Genomic DNA, 25328 nt, shown 5'->3' on the forward strand with positions numbered 1-25328 from the left:
TGCATTGTCTCCGGAATCAGTCCACATTTTTGTGGAACAAAGGCCGCACACGCAGATACAATAGATCCCGACCAACTAGAAGCTAACAGCGTTGCTGTAAAAGATGAGCTGTAGCTTCATGTTTATTTATTGTAAGGTGGTGCTTGTTGGCACTTTTAAGGCAACGCGGGGAGATAATTTGGCGTGGATTAATGGTGAGGTTAAGCAAACGGGCGTGTACGCGTTTTTATCCGTTTTCTTCCCGTTAGTTCCCGATTCTTAGCTGAGACCTTGGAACCAGCACATATTCAGCTACTTCGTATACCTTGCGGTTAAAATAGTGATATGGTAAGTACATGTAAAAATTAAAACAAAAAGCAAAACATTCTTTTTTCAGACAGAGGGATGTATTATCGCGATCTAAGTAATGAAATATATGACAAAGCAAACTAAAGTATGAGCAGCAACGAAAAAACAAAGATTGAGTAATATTTCATATTTACATTACTAGGAGTTTCAAGGAAGGTTTCAACTGACAAGTAGCTCTACAGCGTCCAGTGACTTTTCAATTTCCTTCAAATCAGCTGCTTCGAATAACAGTTACTTTGTTGCCAGTTACTCTCATACGTTTGGAAAGCTTGAAGTGATACTGAGGAGAACCTCCTGTCTGACCTAAAAAAATAACATTTCGCAGAAGCCAGCGACGACAATTGTCAATACAATAGAATAGCCGAATGCTTCTAGAAAGCTATTCGATTTATCAAAGAAACGGCGCGATTGAAGAGGTATTTAGGTAGCGTTTGTTGCTTCATTGTGTATGATTCCTCAGAAAGCGGAGCCGTTACTCAGTACATCTGTAGCGGTAGTATAGGCGGCTATATACACATAAGCCCGATTCGTGATATGCGTGTTATCTCTGTAACCACGCGAGTGTCGGCGTGTACAGCGGCTGCCATCCTCCTCTCCCACCATCAGAACCCTCTCTCCCACCGACCACAAGGAGAGATAGGGTGGCGGTAGAAAAATAAAGATTTCTGTCCGTTCCGATTGCTCCAGCACAGCATTCAAAACTTAAGACGCCCCGAAGCGCTCGCACGAGAGCAATATAAACTATTATAACTATTATGAACTAATATTACTCGGAGAGTTGTAATAGTTGGCGTTCGGTCGAACGAGATCAGGCGCGCTTCGCGTCGCAGCCATTGTATCGATGCTGAAAGTCCGATCATCATCGACTACCAATCTGCCGACCGCGGCACGAAAACGGACGAAAGAGCCAAAGAAAGGATTTAGTTCAAAAAGCTTTTCCTTTTTCTCTCTTTTCTGCCTCTCTCTCTCTCTCTCTCTCGTTTTTTTTTGAGTAATAGCTCCAGTATGAGAGTGAGATCTCCAAGAAGTTAGCTTACAGCTTGCATGCCACAGCAGGAGACGTGTGCTGTTCGCAGCGCAGTGTATCGCTAGCAGGAATGTGAAACAAGTCCGGTTTGCAAGTACTTTCTTCGTAAGGTAGGAATTACTAAGATATGACCTCTAATGCTAATGCAATGTTTGCGCATTTGAGCTCTGCGAAACCGCAAATTGCGCTAAAAGTCCTTGCAGCGCAATGCGCAAGCGGCGAAATCGAGCGACGAAATACCACCCCACGGTGGAAATGCATCAACTTCGCAGGTACCGTTCCTTCACGAACGCTGTGGTACTGTTCACAAGATGAGCCTGGTGAAAGACCGCCGGCGTTTGTCACCGCCAATTTCTTAATAATTCCTTTTTTTCGCGTAGCTTCAGGTTCACGGTAAAGAAATGAATGTGCTTGCAGTGTTTTTCTCTTCCCAATGTTTTCGGTATGAAACGCCCACAGTTTCTTGGTACACGTCAGCTTCGATTGCACCTCTCACAACAAGAAAAAAAAAGTGGGGAGGAAATAGGACAGCATATGATCCGTGTTCTCTTTGAGCGTTCTTGTTCTATAGCTGCTGCTGTTGAAGATGGATCGTTGCTAACCTGTTCAACGTAGAGTCCTAATATTACTACATTGTCAAAAGTTTAATGCGCATAGTTTTTTTGAGGCTAACACCAGGTACGGTATAAACTATGAAGCCCGTCTGCTGGATTTATTTACGGCCAGCGCCTGCAGTAAATCTCCCGCCGATTACTGTATCGTTGTTGAAACAAACAGGAACGCTGAGAGGTCGGCATACATGAGAAGCAGGAAGAATAACGGCGTACAAGGCCCGCGTCTGTCTCGCAGGGCCGTTCATCACGCCTTCATGCGCTCGGCCACGATTCCATTCGGCCCATCTCTCTCCGATTGGGGGCGTGCGGCATAAGGCAAGAGCGATCAATCTTCCTTCTTCGCGTGGCAGTTTCTTCGCATAACCCAGCGTGAGCTGAACTCTTCAGTCTTCGTTCTTGAAACAGGTTTGGGCACACAGTGGCGGAGAGAAGGCACGGCAGACATTTTGCAAATGTTGACCCGCAGTCGCCTGTTTACCTGGTCTTCGCGTGAGCTGCTCAGGAACCGTGGAGGCAAAAATCTGAGAAGGGTGACGGTTTGCTAGTTAAGTCGGGTTTGATGGCACAAAATCAACTTAGGCCATGATACGCCAGCCACAAGGTGTTAGAATATCAATAGTAGAAGCGGTAAAAGCTGTATTGCCCTAAAGCCTATTCAGAAAATCTGACTCTATTAAATAGCTCAGGATAGCCGTCGGGGAGATGTCACAGGCATAAAGCAAAACGTAAACCACGAGAAAAACAAAACAAAAAACAAACATGAGAGGAAAAGGCGAAATGGGTACCAGCTAACACACGACCATGTCAAATCAAGTCATGCACCGTCTGTCATGGACAGATTTAGAAATCCTATAACCTCTCACTACAGCAATCATACTGCTTACAGAAAAAAAAAAGCCTGGATGTGTGTTATCGTGAGAAAATACTTGATACTTGTTTATTTTGACTGATTCAAGGCGAATGTCATCATCATCATCATCATCATCATCATATATTATGTTTATTAGAATATGGTCTATACCCGTTTGCTCTCTGATCCACAGCAGCGCAGTGCGAAAGCGTCGAAATCAAGCGACGAAATTCCACGCCACGGTGGAAATGCCCAACTTCGCAGGTACCATGACCTCACGAACGCTGTGGTACGGTTCGCAAGATGAGTCTGGTGAAAGACCGCCGGCGTTTGCCAGCGCCAATACGTCTATGAGCCAAGCCGTAGTGGAGGGCGCCGGGTTAATTTTGACCGCGTGAGTTTCCTTAAGGGGCCCCTAAAAGCACACGAGCGTTCTTGAATTTCGCCTCAGTCGAAATGTTGCTGCCATGGCCAGAAGTGGAACGTGTGACCTCGTTCTCAACCCCAGTATACCATAGCCACTGACCAATCAGAGCGGGTGCGTTTTTGTTTCAGAACACTATGCGGCTATTCAACCGCTTACTTCATCTCAGTAATCATGGCGCCTGTATCTACCATATTGTTCTGGGCTAGATAGATAAATAGAGAGAGCGAGAGAGAGAGAGAGAAAGAAAGAAAGAGAGCGAGAGGGAGAGCAAGTTGAATGAAAGGCAGGGAAGTTAACCAGGACTGAGCGTGATTGGCTTCCCTACGCAAGGGGAAAGAAAAAAGGAGAGGGCAAGATTAAGAGAAGAAGAGAAAGTCTCGCTGTGGATATCGCCGTCGTGGTAGCAGTCTTCTGCTCTATATCCACTGATGGTCACTCACTCGGGATCGCAGGCGGTCACTCAAACCGGTAGCTTTCAAAAATCGCAACAGCGCTTTTGTGGCCTTTCGTAGTTGCGATATGCGAGGCCACGGTCCCAAGATCTTGTTCAAGGTGAACGGTTTTCTAGCTCACTGCTTTAGAGCTCTGCAGAGATTATGGGCTAGAGCGGCTCAAAGGAAAGGCGCCGGCTAGTCATGTAGTGAACAAGGCGGCTGGCCAACAAAAATGAGGCCGAATTATGAAAGCTTTTTGTTTGTAAGTGCTCTTTGCCATGGACTGACCACCTCGGTTGATTCGTATGTCCAATGCCACCATTGGCTGGAATTTACTCTTACGAACAATTCTAGCGTAAGAGGTTTTTGTGGATACTTGGTTCATTTGTGAGCCATGGTTGATTATAAAGGCGTGGCGAATTCGTATATGTGTCTGTGAATATTTGTTGTCATCCGAGAAGGAAACATGTTTTTGACTTTAGAAAGTGATGGCCCGTGCTTGCAGCCCACCTCTCCAGTTACGCGCAGCTGTGCTGAATTAAATGGTAGTACCATTTTATCAGTGACCGAATGTTAGCATTTTGAGCGTTTCACGGGCCTTCTTTCAGGCTCCGGAAAGAAAAGGAAACGTTTACGTAGCATGTATTGACAACAGAAAGCCGGATCGCGAAATTTTCACGTCTACAATTTTCTCATTGACACTTTTGCTCTGAATATAATATTCGAGAAGTTGAATATTTATTAATAATAAATTATATAATTAGGCAAAGTACTAGATATAGTCCAACATGTTCCAAAAGACGGCGAACACTACCTCGGTTCCGTACAGCCACGCGGCACTTGTACATTTCTAAATTTTACTACGAGTTACGTGGGACAAATGGCATGAGCGTACGCGCGCGTTTGCATTTCACGCCCATTAGAAAGCGGCTGCCGCGGTCCCCACCGGAATCCGTGAAGTTAGCGCTGAATAGCAGAACACGCCGTAGTCAGCATGCCACACCCGTGCGTAGCGGGCAATGTTAAACGCTCTTTCTTTCGCGGACTGTTTTCCTAGTATCTTGGTTACTGGTAAAAGACAGACTGTAGCTCCCGCCGTAGTGCACGCAACTATGGAGGCATGTGTAAACACAGCGACTCCTTAAGTGATGTTCCAACCATAGAACAAGTAAGAAAGGTTCGAATTAAGAGAGAGAGAGAGAGAGAGAGAGAGAAATGGCAATTTGGCTCGAAGCGCGAAGCACTGACAGCCCCAGCAACGTTTAGTGTTGCGCTTGAACTCCTCGGATGGTGTTCTAACTAAAAGCGCCTTCGACTAACGTGAACGCGACATACGCGGATGCGTCAAAGTTTCTGGCACTCTTACACGCTTTAACACACCGTCTAGCGCCTGTAATGGCATCGCACAGGCGCCACTACGTTGCCCGTAAAGAGCAGCGCGAGTAAGATTATATCGATTATTCAGCACTCGTATTCTTTTGCATTTTAAATATTTCTAATTCTGAGAAGGTTTAGGATGAAGGCCATGGGCTATGAATTTATTGACATGTGTTTGCGGGCTGCCATTAAGAAAAAAAAAATATCAGGAATAATTCGGTCAAGAACTTAAGACCTGGTTTGAGCAACGTTGGCGGCTGAATGGTATCGCATCTAACTTTCATATATGACATGCAGAAACATGTAGCGTACATATACCTAAGCATGTGCGAAACCTCACGGGAATGCCGACGGCGACGGCTTAAGTTCGCCCGAAGTGTCAATATACTCGTAATTGCTATCGAAATAAAAGAAAAATAAGAGGGTAACACCCTCAATACATGGCGGCGTCCATCATTCATGTCGCAGCGGTTCGCGCGCGCGGTCCAGCCACCAGACGGAAAAAAAAAACTCCGCCTGTTTGCCTCGCCTTACGCTTTGACCAGATTATTTATTCACGATGTAATCGGCCCTGCAGCAAAAGTTGAGTCCGCCACGCTTTGTTTATGATTATCTTCTCTTCGAACGAGCGCCGCCGCCTGCGTTCTTTTACGACTGATCAATGGGACGCGGAATGTAGCGAAACACGCCTAAGCCTTTCTCTTCGGTTTTGGTTTATGTGTTTGTTTGTTTGTTCGTTTTGTTTACTTGGGCGTCCTCCAGTCGTTTCGAGAGCTCTGAGGTCCCAGCTTTTTTTCTTCTTACGAAACAAGCTAGCGTGTGCGTGAATCTTGAATGTCTCTTGAGTTCATCGCTCGAGGATCCATTTCCACGCCACGGCACGGCAGGGCTCCAACGTTGAGTATAAGCGCGCCGAAGGAACCGCGAAAAAAGAAAAAAGAAAAAAGAGAAATAAGGAAGGCGTAAAGAAGCTTGAACGAACAGCAGACGCATACACAGACGGACGCCACCGACTGAGAAACGATCAAATACGAGAAAATTTACGCGGTCAGGCCGTGAAAGCGCTTGTCCTTGTCTGTCTTCCTTGTGTCTGTGGTTTTTTTGCGCTAAGCTACTACTTCAAATACAGGCCGGGAAAGAGCGTCTTGAGCGAGACCACTTGGAGCGACAGTGCATTTGCATATCTTCGTTATAATCACATAGTGATCACCCCCTTTTGTCCTCGACTCCGTTGAATTCCTATGGACAAAGACGCAAGGCATATATGTAACACGTTATCCGAAAAGTGATATATATATATATATATATATATATATAGATGCAATAATGCCTGTGATTTTTGTGGGCTACACTTAAACCTTCTCACAGTTTCTGTTTGTGAACAAGAACATGGTCTCTAAAGGATACATATATATATTCCTGTTTTGAATACCGCCGTCAGGACGAGAGGTGGCGGGAAGAGTCATGTTGCCTGGGTAGTGTAGCTCTTCTCCGCTGATTGTTACCCATTTCTTGATTTAGTTTTCTTTCAATGTGTTGTTATTCTTTGTGCCACACGTGGAACAAGAAATGATGGCACGCGGCTCAGAGAAGTGGTACGAGTAGGCGTAGACCTCAAGAAAGAACGATAAGTCCGTGAGCTGCCCGTCACGCGTATACGTTCGCCACGACTGTCCCTGCGCAAAAAAAGCACCGTCTGAAGCGGGAATTGAAACTGGTGCGGAAAACGAGATGTAGCTACACCTTACTGTCGCCTTTCGGGTTTTCTGTCACATTGAAACGCGTCTTCCTGCTTTTTTTTCTTTCTTATATTTTTTTAAAGTTTTCCCTTCATCAGTTTTTCGACAACTCGTTTTTCGTCATGCTCTCGCATATTGTCGTGCTCTTTTTCGTTCTTGTTTTCGTTTGGTTTGTTTGTCTACGCCGACATTTGCAGGTTCAATTTTCCCCTGTATATCAATATATATATTCTGAAACCTACCCAGTCGCAAATTGAAAGTGCAGAACTGCTTCGATTTGGTGCTTTTCTTTTTCTTCGTAAGTTGCAGTGTATACGATCGACGAGTTGACGGAGGTTGTCAATGGTGGCAACAAATAGAGAAAATGGAAAAAGAAAGAGGTGGTAGCATTCAACAGTTGAGGTAAACACGCCCAGGTGCCTAAGCCGGAATGGAATAGGAACGGCGAGGCCGATATTGTGAGTGCCGAGCCCGATAGAGAAACACCGGGCTAACAAACACACGTGCAGAGTGCAGATGCTACGCACACTTAGAGATGGCGGAGAGAACGTATCGATTTCCAAAGGAAGGCCGCCCACAAAGGTGCGTACACAAGTAACGTACGAGTGAGGTAGCCGACAGCAAAGAAGAAAAATAAATAAAGAAAACGTGAAGAAAGAGAGAAGTGAAGAGAGAGATACAGAATGAAATGAAACGTATACGGTCAGAAGAAACATAACCCGTGCGTCGACGGCGTCTCCTTCTGCTTGTTCACAAAGCAGTGGGTTTATTGTTTGCTGAAGCAGGTATAATGGCCTGGGATGCGGGAGCAGGGATGCGGGGATATGGGAGCAAACATCTCCCCGTCTTGAAACCAAACCAACCGATAGAAACGCCGTTGGGCGAAGGTTTGCGAAACCATAGAGACATAAATCTCCGGCGATTGCTGGATATGGGAGAATGGATTTTAGAAAGTAGGAAAAGTAAACATCACAAAACAAGATATATATGCATATATTCTTTCATTTGCTTACGCAAAAAGATACAGGCGTGCCTGTGCCATAGAAGTTAAAACATATTTCAGAAATATACTAGTAGTAGCTTCCTTGCTCCAGTGCTGCCTTCACTGGGAGGGGGGTTTGTACAATGAATACCGAAACGCATGGCTGTTATTTTTTTCTCGGTTCGGCGGATATTTTTAGTGCTCAACGTGCTCTGTTCCCTGATCCCCCTCCCCCTGGTTTCTTGGCGTTTTTTTAAACGCTGGCCTGGCGCTCTTTGGCCATACTTGGCCTTTGCGCCGCAGAACACCACATTTATCATATCGTATTTGTGTTCCCGGGGTCGTTAGCTGAAGTACACCGTCGGCTAACGAGAGTATTCGCTGGCCGCCCATCCCTGCGGTAAGGGATGTGTGTTTTCCAGGATAGCGTTGGAATCCTGCAATTCCTTGACAGATGCGACACAGCGATGCCTTCAGGATGTAACAAAGAAGGAAAAAAAATATGTGGATCCGTACGCTCTGTGGGAATTGGTTCGAGCGAAACTCTTCTTGATGTTTACGAAAAACGCAGTTCCTGCTTGGTGACCATTTTCAAGTATAGGGCACACGACCAAGTAGGAAGCGTATCTTTACTGGGAAATACCTCGCTCATCGTAAACCTGCGGCGCGCCAACACCGTATACACGTCTGACGGAAACCAGAGTCAATTTGCGAGCGTAGTGTGCAAGTGCACACGGCTACACACCCAACCGAACTCGTCCTGCATCAAGTGTTTCTCCAAGCACTGTTTTGCACGTCTAAACGACACGTTGCGATTACGCTGCTCTCTCATCGCTGCCTATCAATCGCACACTCCAGTCCCAAGCCATTCGCTGTTTATCGACGCTGCTCCGTTTCGCGTTTCTGGCCAACATGATCACTGCGCTCTTCGACACTCATTTCCGCCTGTCTAAGCTGCTCCACTTCGCGTTTATGAGTCAGCCAGCGCTCGCGTTATGAACCAGGCTTCGCTGCGTATCAAAGACGCTCCGGCTCCATTAGATGCTTTTTCAGAGCCTCTATATCCCCCCGCACAGTATACGCTTCGGCTTAATTTTTTTTGTAATTAAGCTCCCGTGTGCGCTTACCTCACTGGCCACATCGGGCCGCCACGGCTTTCACTTCGTTGCTGACCCATCGTGTAACGCAGCAATCACAACCCATTCAAAGTGGATGCAGAGGGAAAGAAAGCTTCGCTTTAACATCGTCGGAAACCATCGGGCGACGATTGTCTAAGCCATAGCAACGTGGTGTAAAGCTGCCGACATGTTCTACTTGCTTATATCCCGATGGTGTGTGACGACAAGACGATGGCGTGATGATGATGGATTGGCGACGATGGAATAACCACAAAGGAATGAGAACGGAGTTACGACGACAGGACAACGGCGTGCAGAGGACGTCGCGACGACTATGAGATGACGACAGAATGACGACCACGGAATGACGACTGCACAATAACGAGGATGTCATGACGACGAAGGTATTAAGACGATATAAAGAAGACAGTGCAAAAACGATGATGAAATAACGGCGACATAGTGATGACAGTGGAACGATGACAACAGTCTGACAACGAAGGATTGATGACGATGGCATGAGGGCGACAAGATCACTGCGATTTGGATTATATACGACGACGGAATGGCGATGACAGCACAATAATAATGGCGTATAGCGACGAAGGTACGACGGCGATAGAACGGCGACAATGGAAAGGCGATGATGAAACATCGACGACATAGTGACGATGACGGAACGATGACAACGGTCAGACAACGAAGAAATTAATATGATGGAATTAGGCTGACGAAATGTCAACGACGGCGTATTTGTGTTGGGGGCTCATGTCTTGCGTGTGTCACCCACTGCAGCGGGCCACCTCTTTCTGCCCTATCTCCTGCACCGGTTCGAACTATCTCCAGGACTGGCCTATCGTACAAGACAGCAGCGAGCATCCTCAAAGTGCGGGGAAGAGGTAACGAATTCGCCTTTGAACGTTTATGGCAAAGCAAAGTGAACGAAGGAAAACAAAGCTGTACCCACAGGCATTTAACTCCGCAAGCACACCAGCCATAATGTTGCTCCCATTTCCTCCAAATTTGGCCTATGTGACTGTTACAGTTTTGTGAGGGCAATGAGCTAAATTCTGCGCCGTTAGTAAAGCACGCACCGGCTCTAAAGAAGTGACTTGTCCATTTGTCGGCGCGCACACTCGCCGACACAATTCTCCAAGAAGTGAATGAGAACTGCGGGGCATTACAGACTAAAGATAGCATCATCCCTCGGGTTGTCTGGGTTCCTGAACCTGTGCGCTGCTTCGGAAATGAAAGAGCCGGCATCACAGCAGCGGAGCTCTTCTCAGTTTCTGTCCCGCTGCTCTCTGCAGAGCACATTCCCACAACAGAAACAACAATAAGTGACTGCAAATCCACACTCAAATCTTTCAAAGCCAAGAACAGGGAAAGCCTGCAGCCGAACGAAGGAAGTTAAAAAAAAACACTTCAAAATTTTCCTAAACCTCCTTGGGCCGAACGCACTCTGTCTAAATTTCTCAGCATAAGAAGCGAGTTGCTGCGTCCGGCACATAAACGTGAACGTTATCTACTGCTATGTTTGCATTTGTCTGCCGCTGTTAGAAACAATTTAGTCATAAGACATACGGCGCGAATGAAACTACTCGTCGTTGTTTCTCGCCTTTCTGAGCATGTGGAAGGTACTTTAAAGGTTTAAAGCAAAACCGCCGGCATATCTTGATTGATTTTTACGGTTCTACAAGCAAGTGTGCACAAAGAAATTGGCAAGTTAATTGCGCTTCATTAAAGCAACCCCATTCGAAGCTGTATTTTACTCGAACATGAAGAATCCTCCACAGATATATGCCAGTCTGGCAATTAATACATCAGCAACACCGAAGCTATATCAATGGATTCTCACATCTTTCTTAAGTACTAGGGGCTCTGTTTACTGGCTCATAATCGAGGATGAATGAATGAATGAAGCATGTATTGCAAAAGTTATATGTTGTACTGTATCATAAGAAGCCAACCAACACTGGCACCAAGGAGAAGGTTGTGGGATCGTTCTCCACCTGCGGCAAGTTGTTTTTTCATCTACTTTCATTTCCATTCATTTATCATTTCTTTATTTAATTTATTAAGCACAAGCAATTTCCCCTATCTTGTCCTTGGTGTCAGTGTTTGTTGGCTTCTTGTGATATGACTAATAAAAATCGGGCCCCTCGGTTAACCCCCTTTCTTCTCGTTTATGTTATACTGTAGTAACTTCTGGAGAGGGTTGTTCGGGTCCCGCTTCCTGTACTCCGTTGGACAGGGCTGCCGTGACTACCGCAACGCAGGTTGCGTCATAGCATCACGGCGTCAACTTTCACCATCGCAGCCGTACAAACGCCTAGTTGATCTCGAACGTGCAGTCATTATAAAGGGACGGAAAAAAAATTACAAATTACTCGTTCAAGAAATAACGCTTATATGTTGCTGTCTGCTCGAATGAGATATATGCAAATCAACTTTTATTTCTTAATCAGTGATCATTACCTTTTAAAGCAAATTCGGCGCTCCAACACACGTTGCATTGCATTTAAATTTGATATCGACCACGCCGTTTCACGCCGGTTTCGTCACACAAAAATTGCTGCGAACCTTCCCTTACAGGTAAACTGAAGGAAAATGTAAAATGAGTCGTGGTAGATCGATCAATTAGTCGTCTCGAAATCTATCACGCATTTATATGTGCCATTTATATCAATTTCTTTACATAAAAAATTGCCGCCGAAAGCACTGCTGGTGCTCCTCAATTTGAGCCACCCACGCCCAGGCGGACAAGTTGACGTAATTTACACGTGACCTCGCTCTGAGCCACTCTCCGTGAATCACTGTGGTATAAAGGTTATAAACAGAGATAAGGTGCCTCAGAAAGGCTGGCCAACGTTCAGATAGGACGACCTATCTTCGTGAAAAGTAAAGGCCTTTGACGAAGATAGGTCTTTCTAGTGAAACGTTGGCCAGCCTTTCTAAGACACGAACAGCCGTGGTTGCTCAGTGGCTATGGTATTGGGCTGCTGAGCACGAGGTCGCGGGATCGAATTCCGGCCATGGCAGCCGCATTTCGATGGGGGCGAAATGCGAAAACACCCGTGTACTTAGATTTAGGTGCACGTTGAAGATCCCCAGGTGGTCGAAATTTCCGGAGTCCTCCACTGCGGCGTGGCTCATAATCGGAAAGTGGTTTTGGCACGCAAAACCCCATAATTTAATTTTTCTAAGACACTATGGTGTGCTTTAATACCACAGTGTGGTACTCCATCTGCCAGCCACAGTGTTGATTTTGGATCCCCGTGAATCAGCCAGTTGGTGACGTAGCCTTAGAGGAAATGTAGTCCGCAACAGGTGACGCCACTCCCATTTTTGTCATTTTTTCGCTTTTAAAAGATGTGTTCTCGCTACGAATGACAAGTTCGTTACTACAGAAGCTTAATCTTTCAATCTAGCTCGACATAATATTTTCGTTTAGTATGCCTTTAACATTTTCGCAGTAAAAACCATTCTCCAGGATGCCTTGTAGATCTAACACTATAAATACTGCTTTCTTTATTCTTTAGAGGCCATGTTCTTGTTCACAAACAGAGACTGTGAGCAGGTTTAGTTGTAGCTCACAAAAATCACAGGCATTATATTGTATATATATATATAAGACGAGAAAGAAAATCGGGCTAGCAAATATCTCCTAAAGGTGACACCACGCCTACCCGTCTGCGCAGAAAAAAAGGTAAAGAAAGAGAGAAGGAGAAGATAAAGGAAGAAAAAAAAAATAGCAGAGGAATACGCTTGCAAGAGAGGCAATGGCGAGACTCTGCAATGAGCCGAAACAGAAGCCAGAAAAATTTTCTGCGCCTTTCCTCTGCAGCTAATCACAATTTTGCGAATAAGCCTCGTGACAGAGACATGCACGTGACACATGACCCGTGCGTTGTACCAACTTGAACGAGCGCGTTCTTTCCAGGTGTGGCCGACTGATAGCACACGGGACCCGAAGTTTCTTGGGGCACCCACTACGGCCGCAACGCATTACAAAACCGCCGAAGAGGAAAGAAGAGGAAACGGGCTCGTTCGGCTGTCATTCGCAAGATGCATGCGGGCATCGTTTCGCATGCCCGAACTGGTTGGAATACGGAATCCCGCGCTCCGAAAAAGGAGCTACGCGAATCACCGTTATGACCGAGAGGCTTCTTTCAGGCGAGAACGAGCACCACCTCCACCGTTCGAAACGGCGTGTAGCACAGAGGCATTTGCGTGTGGACATCTTTTTTGTGGTGGCTCTTCGTCTTTTTCATCATCTCATTTTTTCCCCTAGTTTCTCGAACTCGGCGCAGCTTAGCGGAACAGTGATCGTGCGAATGCGAAAGACGCAACACTCAGCCGCTTCCGCATTTTCGTTTTACTTTGCGGGCAAACCTCCTCATGCCCGGGCAAGTTTCTTTCTCTTTTCTGTCTCGATCTTTCTGTTTCAGTATCTATCTAACGACTTCGTTGCCGGCTCGCCGTATGGTCCCACTGGTGGTGATAGAAGTGCCGCAGCGAGGCTATAAAAGAAAACGACTCAATTGCTTCTGACGACTTGGGACTTACTGGCGCCGAGTTTCGTCCTTTTTGTTTCTCCATGCTGCTGGCAAGATTTCACAGTAACTTTCCATGCTGTTTCGCCAGCGACAAATGCTCGGTGACGGCTTCTTAAAGTTTTAACTAGCCCAAGTGTGCGCGAGTGTACATTATTCCCGTTTTTTGGGACCCGCCTCATCTTATCGCTCCCTTAGGGAGCATGCTGGAAGTTGGATTTCAGCGAGGGAAGGTATGGTCCGCCCTGGGAGTAGAAACTGTGTGACTCTGGCGCAGTGCAATGTCGTGTTCGTTTCGTCATAACATTTTAAAAGTAAACTGGGTGAATTGGAAAAAAGCAAGATACAAGAAAGCGTCGCTTTTTCCTACCTACTGAGGAGATAAGACACAGGTAGCGTTGCACAGAAACACTGCGTGAAATGGTAGTCGCGGTGGGAGAACTAGGAATGTTTAATGGCGGCTGTAACCAAAAGGACCGCCGGAAGGAGCTCGCTTACGTACCGTGCGGAGATAATACTTAGTAGTCTGACTGAGTTGAGTAGTTAATTTTGCACGAGGTTGAACGTTAGAGCGTGAGTCGGGACGCAGACAAAATTCGAAGTGTCTTCGTCTGTTCTTTTGTCTTCTACGTCATGAATTTCTATATAGTGCTCGAGGCATAATGAGAGACGCGTTAATTGTTACTCAGCGTGTCTTTCAGCAAAGTCTCCTTTTGGTCAAGATACGCTTCCTTGAGACACTGACTAGGGCCTCTATTTTGAGAGATTCCACTTTAACTGCTTTGTCTTTGTCTTGGTGTTGTGGTGCTTCGTACGAATGTCTCGGCTTGGATCATTCCGATGGGAGCGGAATTCAACAACGTTCGTGTATCGTGCTTTGTGCGCACATTAAAGAATCTCGGCTGATCAAGATTAATCCGGAGCCATCCACCGCGGCTTACCTTATGACCCGCTGCGTAGCTTCGGGGCGTGGAACTCCTAATTCAATTCAGTTTCATTTTATATCATTTTTGGCTTATCATGCATCGCGACGATTGGCAAACCCTAGCGATAACGATGGTGCGGAGGCGTCCGAACAATAAACGGAGAGCGAAAGTAGTGGAAAATTGAACTGACTGTTAAAAAATACGGCCCGAGAAGATGTACGCAAAAAAGAAATATCGTCGTGTGTATGAACAGCCATTTGTTGCAGCACCCCCCTCGTCCCGTTTCAGCGGTAGTAAAAAAATGAGAAAAAAGAAAGAAAAAGGGGAAGAAAAGTCGCTGTTCCGCCCGAAAGGCCAAGCACGGATTGCGATAGCAAATTAGTTGATAGTTGTGCGAAGAAAGGATAATAGTTGTAGCGGCCGTATAAACTTGTAAACATTGGCTTACTAACTAAATTAACAGTGATAGAATGTGTAAACGTCACTGAACGACGACGTTCGAAGAAACAGACATACAGAGATGGCGCTGTCTTTGTGCGTCTGCTTCTTTCTACGTCCTTGTTCAGTCGCGCTTACACCTTCTATTGCAAATTCAAATTCAAACTAACTAGCCCGTAAACGTGTTTTAACTAAATTAGCAAGCACGGTGTCACGCGCGCGCAGGCAAACGTGAACACATCTCGCTCGATGAGCGCGGAAACTCGCTGTCAAATGCTGGAGTGAGGAATCGCGGCAACAGCAAGCGATATTGACCTTCGTGCATCTCTCGCTTCAACGCGAACGAAACGTCGAAAGCACAGCGCATGCGAAGCCACCGGCACTGCGCGCACTCTGCAAACATCGGAGATCGATAATTAACTTGTTTAGCGCAAAACAACGGACACAAGAAAGACGGCAGGACGAGCGGCTTGTGCTGTCTTCTTTCTTGTGTCCGTTATTTTGCGCTAAACAATGTAATTGTGGATTCGCACCAACTAGCCCGCCAACGCATTGTGCTGAACTATCGCAGATCGCTTTCAAGATGATGTACTACACGTAGACGCGCACTTTGGCCACCTAAGCAAGGTAGCACACCGTATGACATTAGAGAAGTGGCACACACCTGAATTCACCCAAGAACGATTGCATTCCCTCGACCCCTCTATGCAACTGCGGCTGTTACCAGGGCTTCTGCGAAATGAAGAAACAATGCTGTGCCGCTTACGCTTGGGCGTCGCATTCACCAATGCATATACGGTTTTGATTGGAATGACTGATAGCGCCGACTGTAATGCCTGCGGTGCCGAGGAAACTATAGAACATCTACTGTGCTACTGCCCATCATTTCAAAACGAAAGACATGACCTCTGCACAGCTCTCAATCAGCTAGATAGAACACCGTTCACCTTGAAGAAGATCTTGGGACCATGGCCTCGCATATCGCAGCTACAAAAGGCCACAAAAGCTCTGCTGCGATATTTGAAGGCTACTGGTTTGAGTCAGCGTTTGTGATCCGAACTGAGTGACCGAACGATATACCCAGTAGACTTTCTCTTCTTCTTTTAATCTTTCCGTCCCCTTTTCCCTTTCCCCAGTGTAGGGTAGCCAACCGGGCTCAGTCCTGGTTAACCTCCCTACCTTTCCTTTATCATTTGCTCTCTCTCTTGGCCACCTCGCAGATCGCTTTCAAGACACACGAGCGCCGGCAACGCGTTCGTACGGCATCAGGCAAATGCGTCTACTACGGCGTCCACTAATCGCGCGCCCAACGCCGCAGTTGTCTTCACTCTATACGGAGCGGTGGGCGAGGGGGACATCGAGGCACCCTAGCAGTCGACGGAGAAGAAGAACGCCCCTCCTCCCTCGCTTAACCCCCCTGCCTCGTGCGCGACGGGAGAGGGCAGCCTTCCGGCCCGCGTTCCTCGATCGCGCACGCGAGATTGAACCGCGTTCGCCGACTCACCCTCGCAAGCTTTCACTCGCACATACAGCACACGGCGCGCGACGACGATTTTGTCGCCCTTGGACTTTATACGCAACCTCACGGCGACGCCGACGACAGAAATGCACCTGGAGTGTCCATATAATTGCTATCGCAATAAAAAAAGCGAGCGCGAACGAGAGCGCAATCTGCGCCACGTCTTTAAAACCGTGCAGCGCCTGCGGAAGGTATAGAACTTACAGCGTGAACTGATCGCGAACGAAGCTCAGGTGACTGTCAGGAAAGTCGAATATAATCCGATATAGAATCGTTGTATTATAACCTATTGGGTCTATTATAACCTATTGGGTTGATTAGGAACCGCGAGGAATGTGGAGGTTGTTATGAAGTTATTCACGAGGAAATCGCAGGTAAGATTTCTGAGCTTGCACCTTCACTATAATCTACTGCAGTACTGGGCCTTGCAAGTGGAAAGCATCCATGTCATGAGAGAGAGAGAGAGAGACGACCATAGAGACGGACGGACGGACGGACGGATAGATAGATAGATAGATAGATAGATAGATAGATAGATAGATAGATAGATAGATAGATAGATAGATAGATAGATAGATAGATAGATAGATAGATAGATAGATAGATAGATTTGAGAGCTGGGTATGTTTGCGGAAGGCCAACCACGGTCATACCTTGCCAACCGCGTCCAAGCGGTTGACATGATGCTTCCGATGATCTGAGGGAATGATTAAAATATAACTGAGCATTACAGAATGACAACCTGAAAAGCAAAAAAAAATAATAGGTCGTAATAATAAAAATAAAAGGCACAAGAACAGCAATTCGTGAAAGAAGGAAGTCGAGGATTCTTTAAATATCTCATAACTTTCAGAGATTAATCCAATTTCCGGGTGTTTACAAAAGAACTAACTTCACCAACTGGGCTTTAATCCTTCCCGTTGCCATTCGCATATCACTGCCATTCCACTGTTGACGGATTGCTTAACAAAAGGTTTGGCGATCCTGGTAGTTTTCGATAAATGGTGCGTGAGCTCTTGCTTGGCCAGCACTGCACCGTTTTTGCATGATGGAATGTGGCTCGTCGGGCAAAGAGGACTGGCTCCGTTGCGGGAATTCTGAACGAAGCTCGAAGAGCTCAAGGGAACAAAAAAGAAAAAAAAAGCAATTGGAAGGACGATTTGGTGCGTGCTAAGAAAGTGGAATAGAGAGCGACAGACCACCGAAAAGGGTAAAACGGAGCGACGCACCATCGAATAAAAGAGCCGTCTGTAGTAACAGAACGAATGAAAAGCGCACACACGGATGTGTTTGCCCAAGAACCTATGGCGGCTTAGCGGAGGAAGGGCTTTGAGTGATCGTACGACTGGAAGCGTCAGCGCTAATCTAAGGAAAGAGCGATCAGGGCTTAAGTAACGAACTCGGTGTACTAGAGGGTATTTACACGTGGGAGCAACGGACTGCGGGGAAGTGTATATATATATATATATATATATATATATATATATATATATATATATATATATATACAGAGACAGAGAGAGAGAAGAAAAAAGAAGACCAGGACTACATAAACCGATTGTGGAGAGGAGTAGTTGATATTAGAAAGAGGAAGAAAGATAACAGGGAAAGGATTATTTCGGATTCCGCGATTTTTTTGTGAGCCTGATGGAGAATCTGCAACGGCCAAAACGCTGTGCAGTTTCACTTCATCTTAACGACACGGATGTTACATCGTGAAAGAAACAGAATAAGCCGCATCACGGTGGTTTGCCGAGCTCTTGGAAGCGTAACTATCTAGAAAGAAATTAAAACTGCTATCTCTGAACGACGTCCGCCAAAAATCATGTAAAATATGGTGGAAGCAGTCGAGGAGGATTGTCCAAGTGGAGCGGTAGTTGCGTTTTGTGAAACTGTTGAGATGATCATGTGCTTACAATTCAAGCGAGTGTGAGCACAACGACAAGACGACTTAGTAAGGTAAAGGTTTGGGCTAGTTGGTGGGTGTCCCTAAACATGCTTGCAGCGCGAGGCAAAACTCAGACAGAGTCAAGGAACAAGAAACATCGCGGACAGCGCTGACTTCCAGATGATTTCATTTGCAAAAAGAACACTAGCTACGTCTATATTTGCGCTGTAAATATATTTAGGAAGAAAAGGCGACGATGACATGACGACAACGACGGAATGACAACGACGGTGTGACGCCGCAAGAATGACGATGGGGGAATGACGTTTCGGGTCTTCTCTCAGTTGACCCAGTACGCCTCCGTTCTGTTGTTTCGGTTTTGGCGGCGTCAGTGGTCGCGTCCCCTGAGAGCCTATAGCGCGGCCGACTATGAAAACAGGGTAATGTACCACTCCAAGGTTTCCGCGTGAAAAAAAAAAAGAATTGACGCTTTTACCCGGTGGGCCAAGTAATGACTGCTGCTTGAACTCCTCGGACGGTGTTGAAACTATACGCGGGTGCGACATGCTCGCGCGGCGCACCGCGCAAGGCGACTGCATGCTGGGCCGAAGTAACCGCACCCGGCCAGCTACCCGGCGTCTCACAATGCTGGCACGATGAGATGCCTGGGGGCTTTAGTCGGAGTTAAAGCCCCTGGATCTTCGAAAAGTAGCGAGACCCTTTGATCTCGCCGCCGAGCTACACGATTGGACGATAACGTCTGCGAGCCCCAGTTTGTGCCGGGAGCAGCTATAACAGGCAACGCACGCCTCGCGCGCATCGTTCTCCGCAATAAGCTAATCAGGAAACGTCGGGACATCGAACACAATGGCGAAGGTACGCAGAATTCGCCCGTGGCGATCCGCCCTTTCGCACTTGCCCGGCTGTTAACCGCTTTTTCACGCAAAGGGAAAGGAGCGGACGGCTTCTGGAAAATGCGCGAAACTCGCTGGCTGGCCGCCTAATGACACGGCCGCTTTACGTAATGCGCCGCATCTAGAACGCGCAAGTTAAATCTTTATTGTAGCAGTTACTGCATATATGCTTCTGTAACCCTGGACGCCTTAGTCGGTAGAGTGACCACTCCGGAAAGGCGTTGGTACCGGGTTTGATCCCCGGATCAGGACGAATTTTTCTTCCACTGCGAAACTATCTTGCAAACCCGAGTGGGTTTCCTTTAGGCTTCGTGCTACAGTCGGGTGGATGACAATCTTTCTATTATATAAAGTTACATTAGCTGAGCTAACGCCCCACCAGAGCGTTTTCCGCCGGTCAGGCGGAAAGTGCGTGTCGATCAAGGCACATTGGATGGAGCTGCTTGGCCAAAAAAGTAAGAGAAAGGAGGAAAAAATACGACTTGTTAGGCGCGCGTGCCCTGAACTGAATAATGCTCTCCTCAGGAGTGCTTTCCTCCCGGTTAAACCGCTTGCAGAAAAAAAAAAAAGAGGCGGGGCACGTATGAAAAGCTTTTGCTTCCTGAAATTTTCTGTCACAGTGTTGCTGCATGCATGTCACGCTTATGAAACGCGTGGTTGCATCGAAATACGAGGGAATGTGTCTAAGTCGTGCTAATCTCTGCGTCCCGTCCTTCACTTCTCTGCTGCTGTCTACTACGCTCTTTCCTAAAGATTGATTACGCTTCGTTATAAACGAATATGTCACAGTGGCCTCTTCAAGAACAGCGAATCGAATTACGCGAAAAATCAGCGATGCACCGATCATTCACTGACTTGCACGCCTCTATTGGGGGCTGCCTTGCGGAGCAGGAGCGTGGAAGGCAGGCGGTCATTGCAAGGCGACTAAATTTCGCTGCGGCCCAAATTTCTCGCATTTCGCAAAGACGCTGGATAAGACCAGCTGCTATCTTGCTAAACTAGCGTTACGTAAATGCGTACCACTGCTGCTCCTGGCGCACGCCGGGGCATGCGCTGGCTTTTCGGTCACGCGAGTTTAAATTTCACTCCAGACCGTGGAAAACAGCGCGCGCGTACTTCCCGACGTTGAGGAGGTGGCGGCGAGGAGACTGCGAGGTCTCCCGATAAAACATTCAGCGTCTGCAACAGGAACTCCGGCTGCTGCGGCTAACGAGAGAACGCTACGCATTTTTAAACCGCTGCGGTGCTCTGCGCAACCGCTGTGTTCCGAGTCCGCGGGCTGTTTTGCCATTCGCGCTTTTCCCTCGCCGCCTGCGCGAGGCCGCAGCTACACCCACTCCGTTTTCCCCCCGCGATTCCCTAGTCGCTACGCGGAGAATCCTGCGCGTAAGGTGTAATTTCAAGGAGAGCACGCGATCCTTTTGTTGCGGGACCGCTTTCCTCGCCGGTTGCTCGGTTTCCAGAGTTTCCTTAATCCGCGGATTCAATTTCCGTTTCCGCTTGAGCGTTTGATCAGATCTCTCGTTTCCCCGCCTTTCTGTGTGTTGCTGTCGTCGTTTAAACGATGCTACAATGTGTGCTTAAGCGGTGATGCGTTCTGGCGCTGTTCGCGCACGCAGCGGTCGCTGTTTGGTTTTGTGTATTCCGGGCTCGGATCTCGAGATTGATTTGCATCGCATTTCCTATGTCTCTTGTTTGTTTTCTTTTAATATCTAGAATTGCGTGCATCGGGAGTTCTTCGTTGACGTGAATGCGATATTGCGTGATTACTTGCTTACAAGTTGCCGAGAAAACATTGCACCGAATACCCTTAGGCACGAATTGGACGAGGTGAACTGGAAAGGGGAAAAAATAATAAGGAGGCAAGTTTGAGCAGCCGTATGCAGTGTAGCTCGTGGTGGAAAACGAAAGCAACGAACTCGCGACAGATTAAAAAAAATTCTGGCTGACGTTTGCGACCAATAGCACCCTCTGCTATGATGTTGAGATGCTTCCGTCTTTTGTGTCCACTGCGCATTATTAAAGTGACTGTTCCGCTGTGGCTCACTCTGTTTTCACACGTTAACGAACTCCAGGTGGTCAAGAATGATCGAAAGTTTTTCACTACGGCGTTCACTTTACAGTCTGAGGACGTTAAAACCCACAATTTGTTCACAATAACTTGTTGAATCGATTGAGGTTTTTCCCTCTAGTTCTTTTCTATGGTTGCACTCTGGACTGCAAGGAAAGGCCTTAGGGAAGGACTTTCTGATGAACTTTTCCAACCTTGTATTCAGTGCCACTAACCGAAATTTCAGTTTGCGGGCGTCGTTGCATTCTGCGTTCATACAGGAATGCGGCCGCCACGCCCGGCCTTCCAACACGCAACTTCGTGCTTCGAAGCAGGACGCCATATACAGCCCCTGAATAGGTGCGCTGAGTAAATTACCTCTACATTAAAAAAAAAAGAAGAAAAATTTGGTTGGAAGCAAGTCGAAGTTTTCGAATGGAACGTTGTCCGGGATGTGTCACGAGAAATAGAACACAGTTACCATGCCCGCAATCAGTGGCTGTAGTGTGCTATGACAGTTACGACACAACCGCTTTAAATTGTGAGATGGGACGGACGTAAGGAGACGGACAGCGCCTTACTAGGACGGTCGCGTGCACAATTCGCATGCAATATCGAAACACCTGTTTAACATGCTGTACATGGAGGAATTGATGGTGCGTGCCCTCTTCACAGGATTCTTCGCAATCCCACCGAACGCACTGAATGAGATCGAAGCATGTAATACGCGGGATTTTGACACCAATGCATTTGCATTCTTACAGCGAAAAAAGAACAACAACAAAGAAACAAAGATGCATGCAAGCATATAAAAGGCTCTGTAAGTTCTTTGCATGAAATTGTGGCTGAAAGGACGTGTGAGGGAAACCAAGCGTCTTCATGAGGTGGCGGTGACTTGCTATGTGCTCTTGCTCACGAATCGCTGCTTTATGTGCAGTGCAGGTTGAGGAGCTAAGGAACACGCCGCTGTGTTTGATGCGATGCATTTCCGTAGGGCCCACCTAGCGTTCACTATAGGCGAACGATGACTATTGCCTCTGAGATTTTGGCACGCACATTTGCGTCCGTTTCGTTCTTTTATTTCATTGCAATCCGCGATAGACATGCAACAGGGCTCGGGCAAGATGGCACGAACCAGTGCAAACACCAAGTACAAGTACTTAATTATTGCAAATAAAATTTTAGGCGATTAGAAATCACGGAGGCACATATGACACACAAGAGAGTATAAAGAGGGTACAGAAACATTACTAACAATAAGTGTGACCTGCTCTTACGAGTGAAAAATTCAAGAGCCAAGTTCTCAAACGCGGCGTTACCTTGGACTCGCACCTAAAAGTTACGACTACGCAGGTGTTTGCATAAGTACTGAAGCTACGAGTTACTAAATTGATTCAGAAAAAAATTAATGTGCATTAATAAATATCCCACAACAGAATTAACATAATCATTGTAGCTTTATTTTGTGCGCTGGCTCTGGAAATTAGGGGTTTGATATTTTTTACGTCTGCACCGGTGAAGTAGTGACCGGAAGTGGGAGTGCCTACTTGCGGCAGTATAGGTGGTTGCGTCTAGTTATTTCTAGCACATGAGCACGCGCATAGTAAAACCGTATTTGGTTTTGGGAAACAGCAGCGTTCTCAAATTAACTAGTGAAAAACGTGTGCGCGCAAGCCTAAATGCTTGCCATTTCGCAATGAAAGACCGATAGTATAGCGCATGGCACCTAAAGTAAATAACCTGGTGCTGAGAGACAAACACAATGAAGAAGGACTTAATAACATGTAAGGCTAGAGTTGATATGGGTCCCGGCGTACGCGGGGAGTGCGCCGGGAATCCAGGGGATGAAGCGGCCCACCAACAAGCTCGAGGATTCGTCAGCCGAGCAGAGGGCCTGCCGTAACCGGAGACCTCAAACGAAGTCCTGCACTCATATCACGACATAACCCAATGTTACCGTCTTATACGACACACTAGGCCTGCATCACACAGTAAACTGAACAAGCGTCAGGAGATTACATGGCGCAGGTTACCGACACACTCATACCCGAACCCTTACGTATACTCGCACACTGGCCTGGACAGAGTAAGTCCGTACTGTCACCTGTGCGGCGAGCTAGCTACGCTAAGTCACATCCTCTGGGGCTGTGAGGAGGACCCCCCTCCCCCCGATCTCAAGGCCTCTCCCTCACCTTCATCGTGGGAGGAAGTGATGCGTAGCTTCAGCGCGGACGTGCGAAACCGAGCCGTGGAGCGAGCCGAGGAGGTCGCCGTCACGCATCGCCTGGCGGCCATCTGGCCTTCCTGACGAGCCCATAAATTAGCTCCTAACTCTGACGAATAAAGTTCGCCCTCTCTCTCTGTCGGCATACATGCAATGTAATGTTCTGAATGTTCCGAATTGCGGTTGGAATTGTGCGCAAATTCGGAAGGAGGCAATGTTAAAAGAAAGGAAGAAAAAAAGAAATAAAGATAAGAGGCATTCTCGCACTTGCCGTATGCAAAGCGAGGGCGCAGGTGGTGGGTTCCAGGAATGCCAACACACACACATATCGCAATCACGCGTCCCTTGTGGAACGTCACATTCGGGGAGCGCACGCGGCAGACGGGGTAGGCACGGCGCTCCTCTTAAATTACCTCGGAATATTTTCGTGCACTTTTCCGATAGCGCTCTGCGCAAGAATAACAAAATTATCGGTGCCCGAACTTTTGAAACAGTTTGGAAACCTTTACTCGCCCTAAAATAGCTATCCAGACGTCGTTCTTGCGAGAGGACGCGACCTCTGCGCTGGGTCCTTGAATTTGCTCTGTATATCTGCGCACAACTTCAAGCAGGAACGCAGCATGCGCAGTCCAGCTGCACTGACAGTGGAACTATAGGCTTTCGTTAAATAAAGAACGCAACAAGAGAGAGAGAGAGAGAGAGAGTAAAAACGTTGCTTTAAAGCGAGAGCAAACACGCAACTTTTTTTGAATTCCGCTGCTTTGGCTGAGAGTGCCCGAGGTCAAGGCGCACCCGAGAGGAAATTGCGAGTACATTCCGCAAGCTCGCTCGTACGGCACATTACACGTAGTGGATGGTACTGTTTATATTGTTCTCTGGGTTGTATCGCGAAATCACCTCTTGTTCATTGATCGCTGAGATTTCTTTGCTTTTTAAGTTTTAATTTCTCTTTGCTTCGTTTTTCTTACCCTCGTTTGTTTTATAAAATGACTGCACCATTTCATTTTTCAGTCGCTTGCAGAGTTCACGACGGAAGCATGAAGCGTGAGAGGGCCCGGTTTGAAATTCTTGTTTTTAATGATTCCGCGCAAAGTCTTATCTGCCTCTCTGAAAATTCCGCTTCGTGATTTCTCTCCGGCTTTCTGCCTTTGACTGCGCAAGTACTTTGCGCCGTCTCATACTTCTTGGAGCCCGATACGGCATGCCAGGCGCGTTTTGCATAATCTTGATTAAAAATGCCCCACGAGTGGTTTTTCCCGATCGTTTCTTTTCCTTTTTTAGAGAACCTGCAAGAAAAGGACCTTCTGCATGCGTGCGTGTAACACTGTATTCCCAGAAGGATCAATTTGTGGGGACGCTTGACTATCACGCGTCCCTTAATGTTCTTTTCCCTACATGGCTCTCGCGTAACCTGTAATCCGGCTTCTCCGCGTAGCTTAGTGCCGGCGGCGATCGGTGGGGTTGCAGTGCATTACGAGAGATGGCGCGAGTGTTGTGCTGCTAACGCAACCTAACGGCGGGGTTAGCCGGGCGCGACAAGGATTAGGCTTTCTCTTTGGCTCGGATTCGGCAAGCGGTGCGGACGTTCCGGGCGTGCACCGATTCTTGCTTTTGCGAGACCATCTCGTGAGGCCTACACCAGAATGGACGAGCATGATCGTGATCGTTCAAACACGCCACCGTTCGCGTGACCGTACACGCGAACGACCAAGCGTTGATGTCCAGCATGAGGCGAACATATTCGCTCGCTATCCGGTCGCGGTGAGTCTGACTTCCTTGATTCATCGCGCGCCCATCGGCATGTTCTGTGGATAGCAATTCGGCTAGCAGGCATTAGCGTATAAAAGGTGCAATAAATGTCATTGTGACTGTTTGCACTGCTGTGTTGTCGTTCCTT

General features: G+C 47.2%; 1 protein-coding gene across 2 annotated transcripts in view; it reads right to left on the reverse strand.

Annotated features, from left to right (window-relative positions):
- LOC126537172 (glutamate receptor 1-like) overlaps positions 1–25328 on the reverse strand; it is a 273941-nt gene that overhangs the window by 66898 nt on the left and 181715 nt on the right. The gene's annotated exons all lie outside the window — the stretch shown is intronic.

This window comes from Dermacentor andersoni, chromosome 4 (assembly GCF_023375885.2).
Source record: "Dermacentor andersoni chromosome 4, qqDerAnde1_hic_scaffold, whole genome shotgun sequence".
Taxonomy (NCBI): Eukaryota; Metazoa; Arthropoda; class Arachnida; order Ixodida; family Ixodidae; genus Dermacentor; species Dermacentor andersoni.